The sequence below is a fragment of the Gadus chalcogrammus genome, chromosome 23 (assembly GCF_026213295.1).
Source record: "Gadus chalcogrammus isolate NIFS_2021 chromosome 23, NIFS_Gcha_1.0, whole genome shotgun sequence".
Taxonomy (NCBI): domain Eukaryota; kingdom Metazoa; phylum Chordata; class Actinopteri; order Gadiformes; family Gadidae; genus Gadus; species Gadus chalcogrammus.
Genome location: NC_079434.1, coordinates 1444225 through 1457665, shown reverse-complemented (window position 1 = coordinate 1457665; position 13441 = coordinate 1444225). Strand labels below are relative to the sequence as shown.

At 45.7% G+C, this 13441-nt stretch overlaps 18 non-coding genes across 18 annotated transcripts; all 18 read left to right on the top strand.

Moving 5' to 3' along the window:
• Positions 1–100: 100 nt before the first annotated feature.
• On the top strand, positions 101–219 carry LOC130377812 (5S ribosomal RNA). Its single transcript, XR_008894387.1, has one exon. It is a non-coding gene; the product is annotated as a 5S ribosomal RNA (ribosomal RNA).
• Positions 220–746: 527 nt separating this feature from the next.
• LOC130377811 (5S ribosomal RNA) lies at positions 747–865 on the top strand. Its single transcript, XR_008894386.1, has one exon. It is a non-coding gene; the product is annotated as a 5S ribosomal RNA (ribosomal RNA).
• A 529-nt stretch (positions 866–1394) lies between these two features.
• On the top strand, positions 1395–1513 carry LOC130377810 (5S ribosomal RNA). The gene has a single exon (XR_008894385.1). It is a non-coding gene; the product is annotated as a 5S ribosomal RNA (ribosomal RNA).
• A 529-nt stretch (positions 1514–2042) lies between these two features.
• On the top strand, positions 2043–2161 carry LOC130377804 (5S ribosomal RNA). The gene has a single exon (XR_008894379.1). It is a non-coding gene; the product is annotated as a 5S ribosomal RNA (ribosomal RNA).
• A 523-nt stretch (positions 2162–2684) lies between these two features.
• Positions 2685–2803, top strand: LOC130377803 (5S ribosomal RNA). The gene has a single exon (XR_008894378.1). It is a non-coding gene; the product is annotated as a 5S ribosomal RNA (ribosomal RNA).
• Positions 2804–3330: 527 nt separating this feature from the next.
• LOC130377801 (5S ribosomal RNA) lies at positions 3331–3449 on the top strand. Its single transcript, XR_008894376.1, has one exon. It is a non-coding gene; the product is annotated as a 5S ribosomal RNA (ribosomal RNA).
• Positions 3450–3977: 528 nt separating this feature from the next.
• Positions 3978–4096, top strand: LOC130377800 (5S ribosomal RNA). Its single transcript, XR_008894375.1, has one exon. It is a non-coding gene; the product is annotated as a 5S ribosomal RNA (ribosomal RNA).
• A 529-nt stretch (positions 4097–4625) lies between these two features.
• On the top strand, positions 4626–4744 carry LOC130377790 (5S ribosomal RNA). Its single transcript, XR_008894373.1, has one exon. It is a non-coding gene; the product is annotated as a 5S ribosomal RNA (ribosomal RNA).
• A 529-nt stretch (positions 4745–5273) lies between these two features.
• Positions 5274–5392, top strand: LOC130377779 (5S ribosomal RNA). The gene has a single exon (XR_008894363.1). It is a non-coding gene; the product is annotated as a 5S ribosomal RNA (ribosomal RNA).
• A 529-nt stretch (positions 5393–5921) lies between these two features.
• On the top strand, positions 5922–6040 carry LOC130377768 (5S ribosomal RNA). Its single transcript, XR_008894352.1, has one exon. It is a non-coding gene; the product is annotated as a 5S ribosomal RNA (ribosomal RNA).
• A 529-nt stretch (positions 6041–6569) lies between these two features.
• Positions 6570–6688, top strand: LOC130377756 (5S ribosomal RNA). Its single transcript, XR_008894341.1, has one exon. It is a non-coding gene; the product is annotated as a 5S ribosomal RNA (ribosomal RNA).
• Positions 6689–7217: 529 nt separating this feature from the next.
• LOC130377744 (5S ribosomal RNA) lies at positions 7218–7336 on the top strand. Its single transcript, XR_008894330.1, has one exon. It is a non-coding gene; the product is annotated as a 5S ribosomal RNA (ribosomal RNA).
• A 529-nt stretch (positions 7337–7865) lies between these two features.
• Positions 7866–7984, top strand: LOC130377733 (5S ribosomal RNA). The gene has a single exon (XR_008894319.1). It is a non-coding gene; the product is annotated as a 5S ribosomal RNA (ribosomal RNA).
• A 519-nt stretch (positions 7985–8503) lies between these two features.
• LOC130377721 (5S ribosomal RNA) lies at positions 8504–8622 on the top strand. Its single transcript, XR_008894308.1, has one exon. It is a non-coding gene; the product is annotated as a 5S ribosomal RNA (ribosomal RNA).
• Positions 8623–9150: 528 nt separating this feature from the next.
• LOC130377710 (5S ribosomal RNA) lies at positions 9151–9269 on the top strand. Its single transcript, XR_008894297.1, has one exon. It is a non-coding gene; the product is annotated as a 5S ribosomal RNA (ribosomal RNA).
• A 529-nt stretch (positions 9270–9798) lies between these two features.
• On the top strand, positions 9799–9917 carry LOC130377842 (5S ribosomal RNA). Its single transcript, XR_008894415.1, has one exon. It is a non-coding gene; the product is annotated as a 5S ribosomal RNA (ribosomal RNA).
• Positions 9918–10446: 529 nt separating this feature from the next.
• Positions 10447–10565, top strand: LOC130377831 (5S ribosomal RNA). The gene has a single exon (XR_008894404.1). It is a non-coding gene; the product is annotated as a 5S ribosomal RNA (ribosomal RNA).
• A 529-nt stretch (positions 10566–11094) lies between these two features.
• On the top strand, positions 11095–11213 carry LOC130377818 (5S ribosomal RNA). The gene has a single exon (XR_008894393.1). It is a non-coding gene; the product is annotated as a 5S ribosomal RNA (ribosomal RNA).
• Positions 11214–13441: the final 2228 nt, after the last annotated feature.

Genomic DNA, 13441 nt, shown 5'->3' with positions numbered 1-13441 from the left:
ACTAATGATTGTTTTTGTAAAAGTGTAACGTCGAGCCTCAGCAGCTTTCTCACTCCTTATGTGCTACTGTATAAAACCTGGTTTTGCGCCTGCACTAATTGCTTACGGCCATACCACCCTGAACACGCCCGATCTCGTCTGATCTCGGAAGCTAAGCAGGGTCGGGCCTGGTTAGTACTTGGATGGGAGACCGCCTGGGAATACCAGGTGCTGTAAGCTTTTTCTTTTTCAACTCGAGCTCATTGCCTCCGTGGCCTACCGTGGCGTACCGTGACCTGATGTTTACTGCCAACCGCTTTGGAGGATTTAAGCAACATACAAAAACTGACAACGTCTCTCAAAACTATTTTTGTGAAACATGAGGACAGTATAGTGATACTGCCAGCAGGGAGCACCAGAGAGCTGAACCGACAGTTGTACATTTCTTAAACTTTCACCAACACAAACACGCACGCTCACTTCAGATCATGGGAGGACGTCAAAAATCACCACCCATTCTCTGACACTTTAACCGTTAACCTTGGTTCAAACATTTAACATCACACGCACACGCAGTGTATTTCAGATAATTAATGAATTCAGATGTCACAATGATCGTTTACATGGATAAGGAGTCCTACTGAATCAATTACTGCCGTTTATATCTAACTAATGATTGTTTTTGTAAAGTGTAACGTCGAGCCTCAGCAGCTTTCTCACTCCTTATGTGCTACTGTATAAAACCTGGTTTTGCGCCTGCACTAATTGCTTACGGCCATACCACCCTGAACACGCCCGATCTCGTCTGATCTCGGAAGCTAAGCAGGGTCGGGCCTGGTTAGTACTTGGATGGGAGACCGCCTGGGAATACCAGGTGCTGTAAGCTTTTTCTTTTTCAACTCGAGCTCATTGACTCCGTGGCCTACCGTGGCGTACCGTGACCTGATGTTTACTGCCAACCGCTTTGGAGGATTTAAGCAACATACAAAAACTGACAACGTCTCTCAAAACTATTTTTGTGAAACATGAGGACAGTATAGTGATACTGCCAGCAGGGAGCACCAGAGAGCTGAACCGACAGTTGTACATTTCTTAAACTTTCACCAACACAAACACGCACGCTCACTTCAGATCATGGGAGGACGTCAAAAAATCACCACCCATTCTCTGACACTTTAACCGTTAACCTTGGTTCAAACATTTAACATCACACGCACACGCAGTGTATTTCAGATAATTAATGAATTCAGATGTCACAATGATCGTTTACATGGATAAGGAGTCCTACTGAATCAATTACTGCCGTTTATATCTAACTAATGATTGTTTTTGTAAAAGTGTAACGTCGAGCCTCAGCAGCTTTCTCACTCCTTATGTGCTACTGTATAAAACCTGGTTTTGCGCCTGCACTAATTGCTTACGGCCATACCACCCTGAACACGCCCGATCTCGTCTGATCTCGGAAGCTAAGCAGGGTCGGGCCTGGTTAGTACTTGGATGGGAGACCGCCTGGGAATACCAGGTGCTGTAAGCTTTTTCTTTTTCAACTCGAGCTCATTGACTCCGTGGCCTACCGTGGCGTACCGTGACCTGATGTTTACTGCCAACCGCTTTGGAGGATTTAAGCAACATACAAAAACTGACAACGTCTCTCAAAACTATTTTTGTGAAACATGAGGACAGTATAGTGATACTGCCAGCAGGGAGCACCAGAGAGCTGAACCGACAGTTGTACATTTCTTAAACTTTCACCAACACAAACACGCACGCTCACTTCAGATCATGGGAGGACGTCAAAAAATCACCACCCATTCTCTGACACTTTAACCGTTAACCTTGGTTCAAACATTTAACATCACACGCACACGCAGTGTATTTCAGATAATTAATGAATTCAGATGTCACAATGATCGTTTACATGGATAAGGAGTCCTACTGAATCAATTACTGCCGTTTATATCTAACTAATGATTGTTTTTGTAAAAGTGTAACGTCGAGCCTCAGCAGCTTTCTCACTCCTTATGTGCTACTGTATAAAACCTGGTTTTGCGCCTGCACTAATTGCTTACGGCCATACCACCCTGAACACGCCCGATCTCGTCTGATCTCGGAAGCTAAGCAGGGTCGGGCCTGGTTAGTACTTGGATGGGAGACCGCCTGGGAATACCAGGTGCTGTAAGCTTTTTCTTTTTCAACTCGAGCTCATTGACTCCGTGGCCTACCGTACCGTGACCTGATGTTTACTGCCAACCGCTTTGGAGGATTTAAGCAACATACAAAACTGACAACGTCTCTCAAAACTATTTTTGTGAAACATGAGGACAGTATAGTGATACTGCCAGCAGGGAGCACCAGAGAGCTGAACCGACAGTTGTACATTTCTTAAACTTTCACCAACACAAACACGCACGCTCACTTCAGATCATGGGAGGACGTCAAAAAATCACCACCCATTCTCTGACACTTTAACCGTTAACCTTGGTTCAAACATTTAACATCACACGCACACGCAGTGTATTTCAGATAATTAATGAATTCAGATGTCACAATGATCGTTTACATGGATAAGGAGTCCTACTGAATCAATTACTGCCGTTTATATCTAACTAATGATTGTTTTTGTAAAAGTGTAACGTCGAGCCTCAGCAGCTTTCTCACTCCTTATGTGCTACTGTATAAAACCTGGTTTTGCGCCTGCACTAATTGCTTACGGCCATACCACCCTGAACACGCCCGATCTCGTCTGATCTCGGAAGCTAAGCAGGGTCGGGCCTGGTTAGTACTTGGATGGGAGACCGCCTGGGAATACCAGGTGCTGTAAGCTTTTTCTTTTTCAACTCGAGCTCATTGACTCCGTGGCCTACCGTGCGTACCGTGACCTGATGTTTACTGCCAACCGCTTTGGAGGATTTAAGCAACATACAAAAACTGACAACGTCTCTCAAAACTATTTTTGTGAAACATGAGGACAGTATAGTGATACTGCCAGCAGGGAGCACCAGAGAGCTGAACCGACAGTTGTACATTTCTTAAACTTTCACCAACACAAACACGCACGCTCACTTCAGATCATGGGAGGACGTCAAAAAATCACCACCCATTCTCTGACACTTTAACCGTTAACCTTGGTTCAAACATTTAACATCACACGCACACGCAGTGTATTTCAGATAATTAATGAATTCAGATGTCACAATGATCGTTTACATGGATAAGGAGTCCTACTGAATCAATTACTGCCGTTTATATCTAACTAATGATTGTTTTTGTAAAGTGTAACGTCGAGCCTCAGCAGCTTTCTCACTCCTTATGTGCTACTGTATAAAACCTGGTTTTGCGCCTGCACTAATTGCTTACGGCCATACCACCCTGAACACGCCCGATCTCGTCTGATCTCGGAAGCTAAGCAGGGTCGGGCCTGGTTAGTACTTGGATGGGAGACCGCCTGGGAATACCAGGTGCTGTAAGCTTTTTCTTTTTCAACTCGAGCTCATTGCCTCCGTGGCCTACCGTGGCGTACCGTGACCTGATGTTTACTGCCAACCGCTTTGGAGGATTTAAGCAACATACAAAACTGACAACGTCTCTCAAAACTATTTTTGTGAAACATGAGGACAGTATAGTGATACTGCCAGCAGGGAGCACCAGAGAGCTGAACCGACAGTTGTACATTTCTTAAACTTTCACCAACACAAACACGCACGCTCACTTCAGATCATGGGAGGACGTCAAAAAATCACCACCCATTCTCTGACACTTTAACCGTTAACCTTGGTTCAAACATTTAACATCACACGCACACGCAGTGTATTTCAGATAATTAATGAATTCAGATGTCACAATGATCGTTTACATGGATAAGGAGTCCTACTGAATCAATTACTGCCGTTTATATCTAACTAATGATTGTTTTTGTAAAAGTGTAACGTCGAGCCTCAGCAGCTTTCTCACTCCTTATGTGCTACTGTATAAAACCTGGTTTTGCGCCTGCACTAATTGCTTACGGCCATACCACCCTGAACACGCCCGATCTCGTCTGATCTCGGAAGCTAAGCAGGGTCGGGCCTGGTTAGTACTTGGATGGGAGACCGCCTGGGAATACCAGGTGCTGTAAGCTTTTTCTTTTTCAACTCGAGCTCATTGCCTCCGTGGCCTACCGTGGCGTACCGTGACCTGATGTTTACTGCCAACCGCTTTGGAGGATTTAAGCAACATACAAAAACTGACAACGTCTCTCAAAACTATTTTTGTGAAACATGAGGACAGTATAGTGATACTGCCAGCAGGGAGCACCAGAGAGCTGAACCGACAGTTGTACATTTCTTAAACTTTCACCAACACAAACACGCACGCTCACTTCAGATCATGGGAGGACGTCAAAAAATCACCACCCATTCTCTGACACTTTAACCGTTAACCTTGGTTCAAACATTTAACATCACACGCACACGCAGTGTATTTCAGATAATTAATGAATTCAGATGTCACAATGATCGTTTACATGGATAAGGAGTCCTACTGAATCAATTACTGCCGTTTATATCTAACTAATGATTGTTTTTGTAAAAGTGTAACGTCGAGCCTCAGCAGCTTTCTCACTCCTTATGTGCTACTGTATAAAACCTGGTTTTGCGCCTGCACTAATTGCTTACGGCCATACCACCCTGAACACGCCCGATCTCGTCTGATCTCGGAAGCTAAGCAGGGTCGGGCCTGGTTAGTACTTGGATGGGAGACCGCCTGGGAATACCAGGTGCTGTAAGCTTTTTCTTTTTCAACTCGAGCTCATTGCCTCCGTGGCCTACCGTGGCGTACCGTGACCTGATGTTTACTGCCAACCGCTTTGGAGGATTTAAGCAACATACAAAAACTGACAACGTCTCTCAAAACTATTTTTGTGAAACATGAGGACAGTATAGTGATACTGCCAGCAGGGAGCACCAGAGAGCTGAACCGACAGTTGTACATTTCTTAAACTTTCACCAACACAAACACGCACGCTCACTTCAGATCATGGGAGGACGTCAAAAAATCACCACCCATTCTCTGACACTTTAACCGTTAACCTTGGTTCAAACATTTAACATCACACGCACACGCAGTGTATTTCAGATAATTAATGAATTCAGATGTCACAATGATCGTTTACATGGATAAGGAGTCCTACTGAATCAATTACTGCCGTTTATATCTAACTAATGATTGTTTTTGTAAAAGTGTAACGTCGAGCCTCAGCAGCTTTCTCACTCCTTATGTGCTACTGTATAAAACCTGGTTTTGCGCCTGCACTAATTGCTTACGGCCATACCACCCTGAACACGCCCGATCTCGTCTGATCTCGGAAGCTAAGCAGGGTCGGGCCTGGTTAGTACTTGGATGGGAGACCGCCTGGGAATACCAGGTGCTGTAAGCTTTTTCTTTTTCAACTCGAGCTCATTGACTCCGTGGCCTACCGTGGCGTACCGTGACCTGATGTTTACTGCCAACCGCTTTGGAGGATTTAAGCAACATACAAAAACTGACAACGTCTCTCAAAACTATTTTTGTGAAACATGAGGACAGTATAGTGATACTGCCAGCAGGGAGCACCAGAGAGCTGAACCGACAGTTGTACATTTCTTAAACTTTCACCAACACAAACACGCACGCTCACTTCAGATCATGGGAGGACGTCAAAAAATCACCACCCATTCTCTGACACTTTAACCGTTAACCTTGGTTCAAACATTTAACATCACACGCACACGCAGTGTATTTCAGATAATTAATGAATTCAGATGTCACAATGATCGTTTACATGGATAAGGAGTCCTACTGAATCAATTACTGCCGTTTATATCTAACTAATGATTGTTTTTGTAAAAGTGTAACGTCGAGCCTCAGCAGCTTTCTCACTCCTTATGTGCTACTGTATAAAACCTGGTTTTGCGCCTGCACTAATTGCTTACGGCCATACCACCCTGAACACGCCCGATCTCGTCTGATCTCGGAAGCTAAGCAGGGTCGGGCCTGGTTAGTACTTGGATGGGAGACCGCCTGGGAATACCAGGTGCTGTAAGCTTTTTCTTTTTCAACTCGAGCTCATTGACTCCGTGGCCTACCGTGGCGTACCGTGACCTGATGTTTACTGCCAACCGCTTTGGAGGATTTAAGCAACATACAAAAACTGACAACGTCTCTCAAAACTATTTTTGTGAAACATGAGGACAGTATAGTGATACTGCCAGCAGGGAGCACCAGAGAGCTGAACCGACAGTTGTACATTTCTTAAACTTTCACCAACACAAACACGCACGCTCACTTCAGATCATGGGAGGACGTCAAAAAATCACCACCCATTCTCTGACACTTTAACCGTTAACCTTGGTTCAAACATTTAACATCACACGCACACGCAGTGTATTTCAGATAATTAATGAATTCAGATGTCACAATGATCGTTTACATGGATAAGGAGTCCTACTGAATCAATTACTGCCGTTTATATCTAACTAATGATTGTTTTTGTAAAAGTGTAACGTCGAGCCTCAGCAGCTTTCTCACTCCTTATGTGCTACTGTATAAAACCTGGTTTTGCGCCTGCACTAATTGCTTACGGCCATACCACCCTGAACACGCCCGATCTCGTCTGATCTCGGAAGCTAAGCAGGGTCGGGCCTGGTTAGTACTTGGATGGGAGACCGCCTGGGAATACCAGGTGCTGTAAGCTTTTTCTTTTTCAACTCGAGCTCATTGCCTCCGTGGCCTACCGTGGCGTACCGTGACCTGATGTTTACTGCCAACCGCTTTGGAGGATTTAAGCAACATACAAAAACTGACAACGTCTCTCAAAACTATTTTTGTGAAACATGAGGACAGTATAGTGATACTGCCAGCAGGGAGCACCAGAGAGCTGAACCGACAGTTGTACATTTCTTAAACTTTCACCAACACAAACACGCACGCTCACTTCAGATCATGGGAGGACGTCAAAAAATCACCACCCATTCTCTGACACTTTAACCGTTAACCTTGGTTCAAACATTTAACATCACACGCACACGCAGTGTATTTCAGATAATTAATGAATTCAGATGTCACAATGATCGTTTACATGGATAAGGAGTCCTACTGAATCAATTACTGCCGTTTATATCTAACTAATGATTGTTTTTGTAAAAGTGTAACGTCGAGCCTCAGCAGCTTTCTCACTCCTTATGTGCTACTGTATAAAACCTGGTTTTGCGCCTGCACTAATTGCTTACGGCCATACCACCCTGAACACGCCCGATCTCGTCTGATCTCGGAAGCTAAGCAGGGTCGGGCCTGGTTAGTACTTGGATGGGAGACCGCCTGGGAATACCAGGTGCTGTAAGCTTTTTCTTTTTCAACTCGAGCTCATTGCCTCCGTGGCCTACCGTGGCGTACCGTGACCTGATGTTTACTGCCAACCGCTTTGGAGGATTTAAGCAACATACAAAAACTGACAACGTCTCTCAAAACTATTTTTGTGAAACATGAGGACAGTATAGTGATACTGCCAGCAGGGAGCACCAGAGAGCTGAACCGACAGTTGTACATTTCTTAAACTTTCACCAACACAAACACGCACGCTCACTTCAGATCATGGGAGGACGTCAAAAAATCACCACCCATTCTCTGACACTTTAACCGTTAACCTTGGTTCAAACATTTAACATCACACGCACACGCAGTGTATTTCAGATAATTAATGAATTCAGATGTCACAATGATCGTTTACATGGATAAGGAGTCCTACTGAATCAATTACTGCCGTTTATATCTAACTAATGATTGTTTTTGTAAAAGTGTAACGTCGAGCCTCAGCAGCTTTCTCACTCCTTATGTGCTACTGTATAAAACCTGGTTTTGCGCCTGCACTAATTGCTTACGGCCATACCACCCTGAACACGCCCGATCTCGTCTGATCTCGGAAGCTAAGCAGGGTCGGGCCTGGTTAGTACTTGGATGGGAGACCGCCTGGGAATACCAGGTGCTGTAAGCTTTTTCTTTTTCAACTCGAGCTCATTGACTCCGTGGCGTACCGTGACCTGATGTTTACTGCCAACCGCTTTGGAGGATTTAAGCAACATACAAAAACTGACAACGTCTCTCAAAACTATTTTTGTGAAACATGAGGACAGTATAGTGATACTGCCAGCAGGGAGCACCAGAGAGCTGAACCGACAGTTGTACATTTCTTAAACTTTCACCAACACAAACACGCACGCTCACTTCAGATCATGGGAGGACGTCAAAAAATCACCACCCATTCTCTGACACTTTAACCGTTAACCTTGGTTCAAACATTTAACATCACACGCACACGCAGTGTATTTCAGATAATTAATGAATTCAGATGTCACAATGATCGTTTACATGGATAAGGAGTCCTACTGAATCAATTACTGCCGTTTATATCTAACTAATGATTGTTTTTGTAAAAGTGTAACGTCGAGCCTCAGCAGCTTTCTCACTCCTTATGTGCTACTGTATAAAACCTGGTTTTGCGCCTGCACTAATTGCTTACGGCCATACCACCCTGAACACGCCCGATCTCGTCTGATCTCGGAAGCTAAGCAGGGTCGGGCCTGGTTAGTACTTGGATGGGAGACCGCCTGGGAATACCAGGTGCTGTAAGCTTTTTCTTTTTCAACTCGAGCTCATTGCCTCCGTGGCCTACCGTGGCGTACCGTGACCTGATGTTTACTGCCAACCGCTTTGGAGGATTTAAGCAACATACAAAACTGACAACGTCTCTCAAAACTATTTTTGTGAAACATGAGGACAGTATAGTGATACTGCCAGCAGGGAGCACCAGAGAGCTGAACCGACAGTTGTACATTTCTTAAACTTTCACCAACACAAACACGCACGCTCACTTCAGATCATGGGAGGACGTCAAAAAATCACCACCCATTCTCTGACACTTTAACCGTTAACCTTGGTTCAAACATTTAACATCACACGCACACGCAGTGTATTTCAGATAATTAATGAATTCAGATGTCACAATGATCGTTTACATGGATAAGGAGTCCTACTGAATCAATTACTGCCGTTTATATCTAACTAATGATTGTTTTTGTAAAAGTGTAACGTCGAGCCTCAGCAGCTTTCTCACTCCTTATGTGCTACTGTATAAAACCTGGTTTTGCGCCTGCACTAATTGCTTACGGCCATACCACCCTGAACACGCCCGATCTCGTCTGATCTCGGAAGCTAAGCAGGGTCGGGCCTGGTTAGTACTTGGATGGGAGACCGCCTGGGAATACCAGGTGCTGTAAGCTTTTTCTTTTTCAACTCGAGCTCATTGACTCCGTGGCCTACCGTGGCGTACCGTGACCTGATGTTTACTGCCAACCGCTTTGGAGGATTTAAGCAACATACAAAAACTGACAACGTCTCTCAAAACTATTTTTGTGAAACATGAGGACAGTATAGTGATACTGCCAGCAGGGAGCACCAGAGAGCTGAACCGACAGTTGTACATTTCTTAAACTTTCACCAACACAAACACGCACGCTCACTTCAGATCATGGGAGGACGTCAAAAAATCACCACCCATTCTCTGACACTTTAACCGTTAACCTTGGTTCAAACATTTAACATCACACGCACACGCAGTGTATTTCAGATAATTAATGAATTCAGATGTCACAATGATCGTTTACATGGATAAGGAGTCCTACTGAATCAATTACTGCCGTTTATATCTAACTAATGATTGTTTTTGTAAAAGTGTAACGTCGAGCCTCAGCAGCTTTCTCACTCCTTATGTGCTACTGTATAAAACCTGGTTTTGCGCCTGCACTAATTGCTTACGGCCATACCACCCTGAACACGCCCGATCTCGTCTGATCTCGGAAGCTAAGCAGGGTCGGGCCTGGTTAGTACTTGGATGGGAGACCGCCTGGGAATACCAGGTGCTGTAAGCTTTTTCTTTTTCAACTCGAGCTCATTGACTCCGTGGCCTACCGTGGCGTACCGTGACCTGATGTTTACTGCCAACCGCTTTGGAGGATTTAAGCAACATACAAAAACTGACAACGTCTCTCAAAACTATTTTTGTGAAACATGAGGACAGTATAGTGATACTGCCAGCAGGGAGCACCAGAGAGCTGAACCGACAGTTGTACATTTCTTAAACTTTCACCAACACAAACACGCACGCTCACTTCAGATCATGGGAGGACGTCAAAAAATCACCACCCATTCTCTGACACTTTAACCGTTAACCTTGGTTCAAACATTTAACATCACACGCACACGCAGTGTATTTCAGATAATTAATGAATTCAGATGTCACAATGATCGTTTACATGGATAAGGAGTCCTACTGAATCAATTACTGCCGTTTATATCTAACTAATGATTGTTTTTGTAAAAGTGTAACGTCGAGCCTCAGCAGCTTTCTCACTCCTTATGTGCTACTGTATAAAACCTGGTTTTGCGCCTGCACTAATTGCTTACGGCCATACCACCCTGAACACGCCCGATCTCGTCTGATCTCGGAAGCTAAGCAGGGTCGGGCCTGGTTAGTACTTGGATGGGAGACCGCCTGGGAATACCAGGTGCTGTAAGCTTTTTCTTTTTCAACTCGAGCTCATTGCCTCCGTGGCCTACCGTGGCGTACCGTGACCTGATGTTTACTGCCAACCGCTTTGGAGGATTTAAGCAACATACAAAAACTGACAACGTCTCTCAAAACTATTTTTGTGAAACATGAGGACAGTATAGTGATACTGCCAGCAGGGAGCACCAGAGAGCTGAACCGACAGTTGTACATTTCTTAAACTTTCACCAACACAAACACGCACGCTCACTTCAGATCATGGGAGGACGTCAAAAAATCACCACCCATTCTCTGACACTTTAACCGTTAACCTTGGTTCAAACATTTAACATCACACGCACACGCAGTGTATTTCAGATAATTAATGAATTCAGATGTCACAATGATCGTTTACATGGATAAGGAGTCCTACTGAATCAATTACTGCCGTTTATATCTAACTAATGATTGTTTTTGTAAAAGTGTAACGTCGAGCCTCAGCAGCTTTCTCACTCCTTATGTGCTACTGTATAAAACCTGGTTTTGCGCCTGCACTAATTGCTTACGGCCATACCACCCTGAACACGCCCGATCTCGTCTGATCTCGGAAGCTAAGCAGGGTCGGGCCTGGTTAGTACTTGGATGGGAGACCGCCTGGGAATACCAGGTGCTGTAAGCTTTTTCTTTTTCAACTCGAGCTCATTGACTCCGTGGCCTACCGTGGCGTACCGTGACCTGATGTTTACTGCCAACCGCTTTGGAGGATTTAAGCAACATACAAAAACTGACAACGTCTCTCAAAACTATTTTTGTGAAACATGAGGACAGTATAGTGATACTGCCAGCAGGGAGCACCAGAGAGCTGAACCGACAGTTGTACATTTCTTAAACTTTCACCAACACAAACACGCACGCTCACTTCAGATCATGGGAGGACGTCAAAAAATCACCACCCATTCTCTGACACTTTAACCGTTAACCTTGGTTCAAACATTTAACATCACACGCACACGCAGTGTATTTCAGATAATTAATGAATTCAGATGTCACAATGATCGTTTACATGGATAAGGAGTCCTACTGAATCAATTACTGCCGTTTATATCTAACTAATGATTGTTTTTGTAAGAGTGTAACGTCGAGCCTCAGCAGCTTTCTCACTCCTTATGTGCTACTGTATAAAACCTGGTTTTGCGCCTGCACTAATTGCTTACGGCCATACCACCCTGAACACGCCCATTGAGGAAGTGATACGCCCATTGAGGAAGTGTTTGGTGTGCTTGAGTGGTGAGAGGAGGACGGTGTTGGAGCGAGGATTCTTTTGGTGGTAAATCAAGTATTTATAGATATTTTTTTGGTTAGTTTTGCGTCTAGTCGTTTATTCCCCCGACAGCTTGCTGTTTGGGGGAGTATTAGTATACTTTAGTTCGGTTTTTTTTCGATGTCTCACGCGGTTTCGAAAACTCGAATGGAAGACGGCATGGAACGGAACACGGCTCCTGCTGCGGTGACGGATGGTGGTTGTGTGGCGAAGAGGACATCGGAGGACGTACTAGGCGGGAGACCGGTGACTGCGGAGAGAGCAACAAGAGAGAAGGAGGACAAGGTTGCGGATGGTGGCCCGAGCTACTGCAGGGAGTTGTCAGTGGCTGTGGAGCTTGTGGGAGAGGAGAAAATCCCGATGATGGAGATGCTAAGGGCGATGCAGAGTGTATGTGGATTGGTCTTGGGATGTCGCTACCTCTCATTGAACCAATATGAAGTAACGATGAATCACCCCAACGGGAAGAGGCGATTGTTGGATGGTTTTAGGATAAGGGGGACCAGCGTCGTCGCAAAAGACTTGACTGCAGATGAGATGGTGGTGTCCTTTATGAGTCTACCAGTGTACATTACGGATGAGGAGATTCTGAAGAAGCTTGCGGACTGGGTGTGGAGGCAGTTTCGCCGATTGCAAGGAGGAAGTGGCCTGGGATGACCATATGTGAGGGTACACGGTTTGTTAAGGTGAAGTTTAACAAGGAAGTACGGTCCTTGCCTTGGTCCACACGTTTTGACACTGAAAAGGGTGCTGAATATTTCCGAGTCATCCATGACAGACAATTAAAGGTGTGTAGATTGTGCATCCAGCCTGGACATATAGTGAGGGACTGTCCTGACTTCCTCTGTCGGAAGTGCGGGAAGCAGGGACACTATGCAAGGGAGTGTGTGGCTGTGATTAAATGCAGAGAGTGTGGTAATAGAAAGGGAAATTGTGTGTGTAAGGAGGAGCAGGTGGGAGGGGGTGCCCTCTCAGTTGACCCAGACTCAAGGGCTGTATCGTTGGAGAGTGAGGAAAGTGGAGGGGAAGAGAGTGCGGAAGAGGAGATGGAGCACGGGGAGCTGTCTGACGGGGAGACAGTCTTGGACAGTCAGCTACAGGTTGTGCTGAAGGACCCGGGTGTGGGGGGCATGGGGTTGCCCGGGGGGCAAAGCTCTCAAGGAGAGCTTTCCTCTCTACCGGCATCTGGGCACCCTACACCAGCGGAGGGCGTAGCCAAGGTGCCGCGGGGGTCTGGACAGTTGGGGAACGAGGCGGGACATGGCACGGGGGCTAGCCTAGAAGTGGATTTGGTTGTGTCAATGGCCCCGGCATCAGGGGGAGATGGGGGCACAGGGTTGGGGGGGGGCAGGAGCTCTCAAGCGGGGCTCCTCTCTTTACAGGCGCCCGGGTGGCCTACAGTAGAGGAAGATGCAGCCTGGGGGTCTTGTGCTGTGACTATTGAGGCTACAGCCGACGCGTCTCATTGGCGTGGTATGGCGCCTATAATTTCCCCCCCCACACTGGCTGATGGAAGGGAGAGGGAGAATAAGTCTGGGAATGAGGCGTTGGGTGTTTGTAGGGAGAGGGCGCCCAGGGTCAGACGC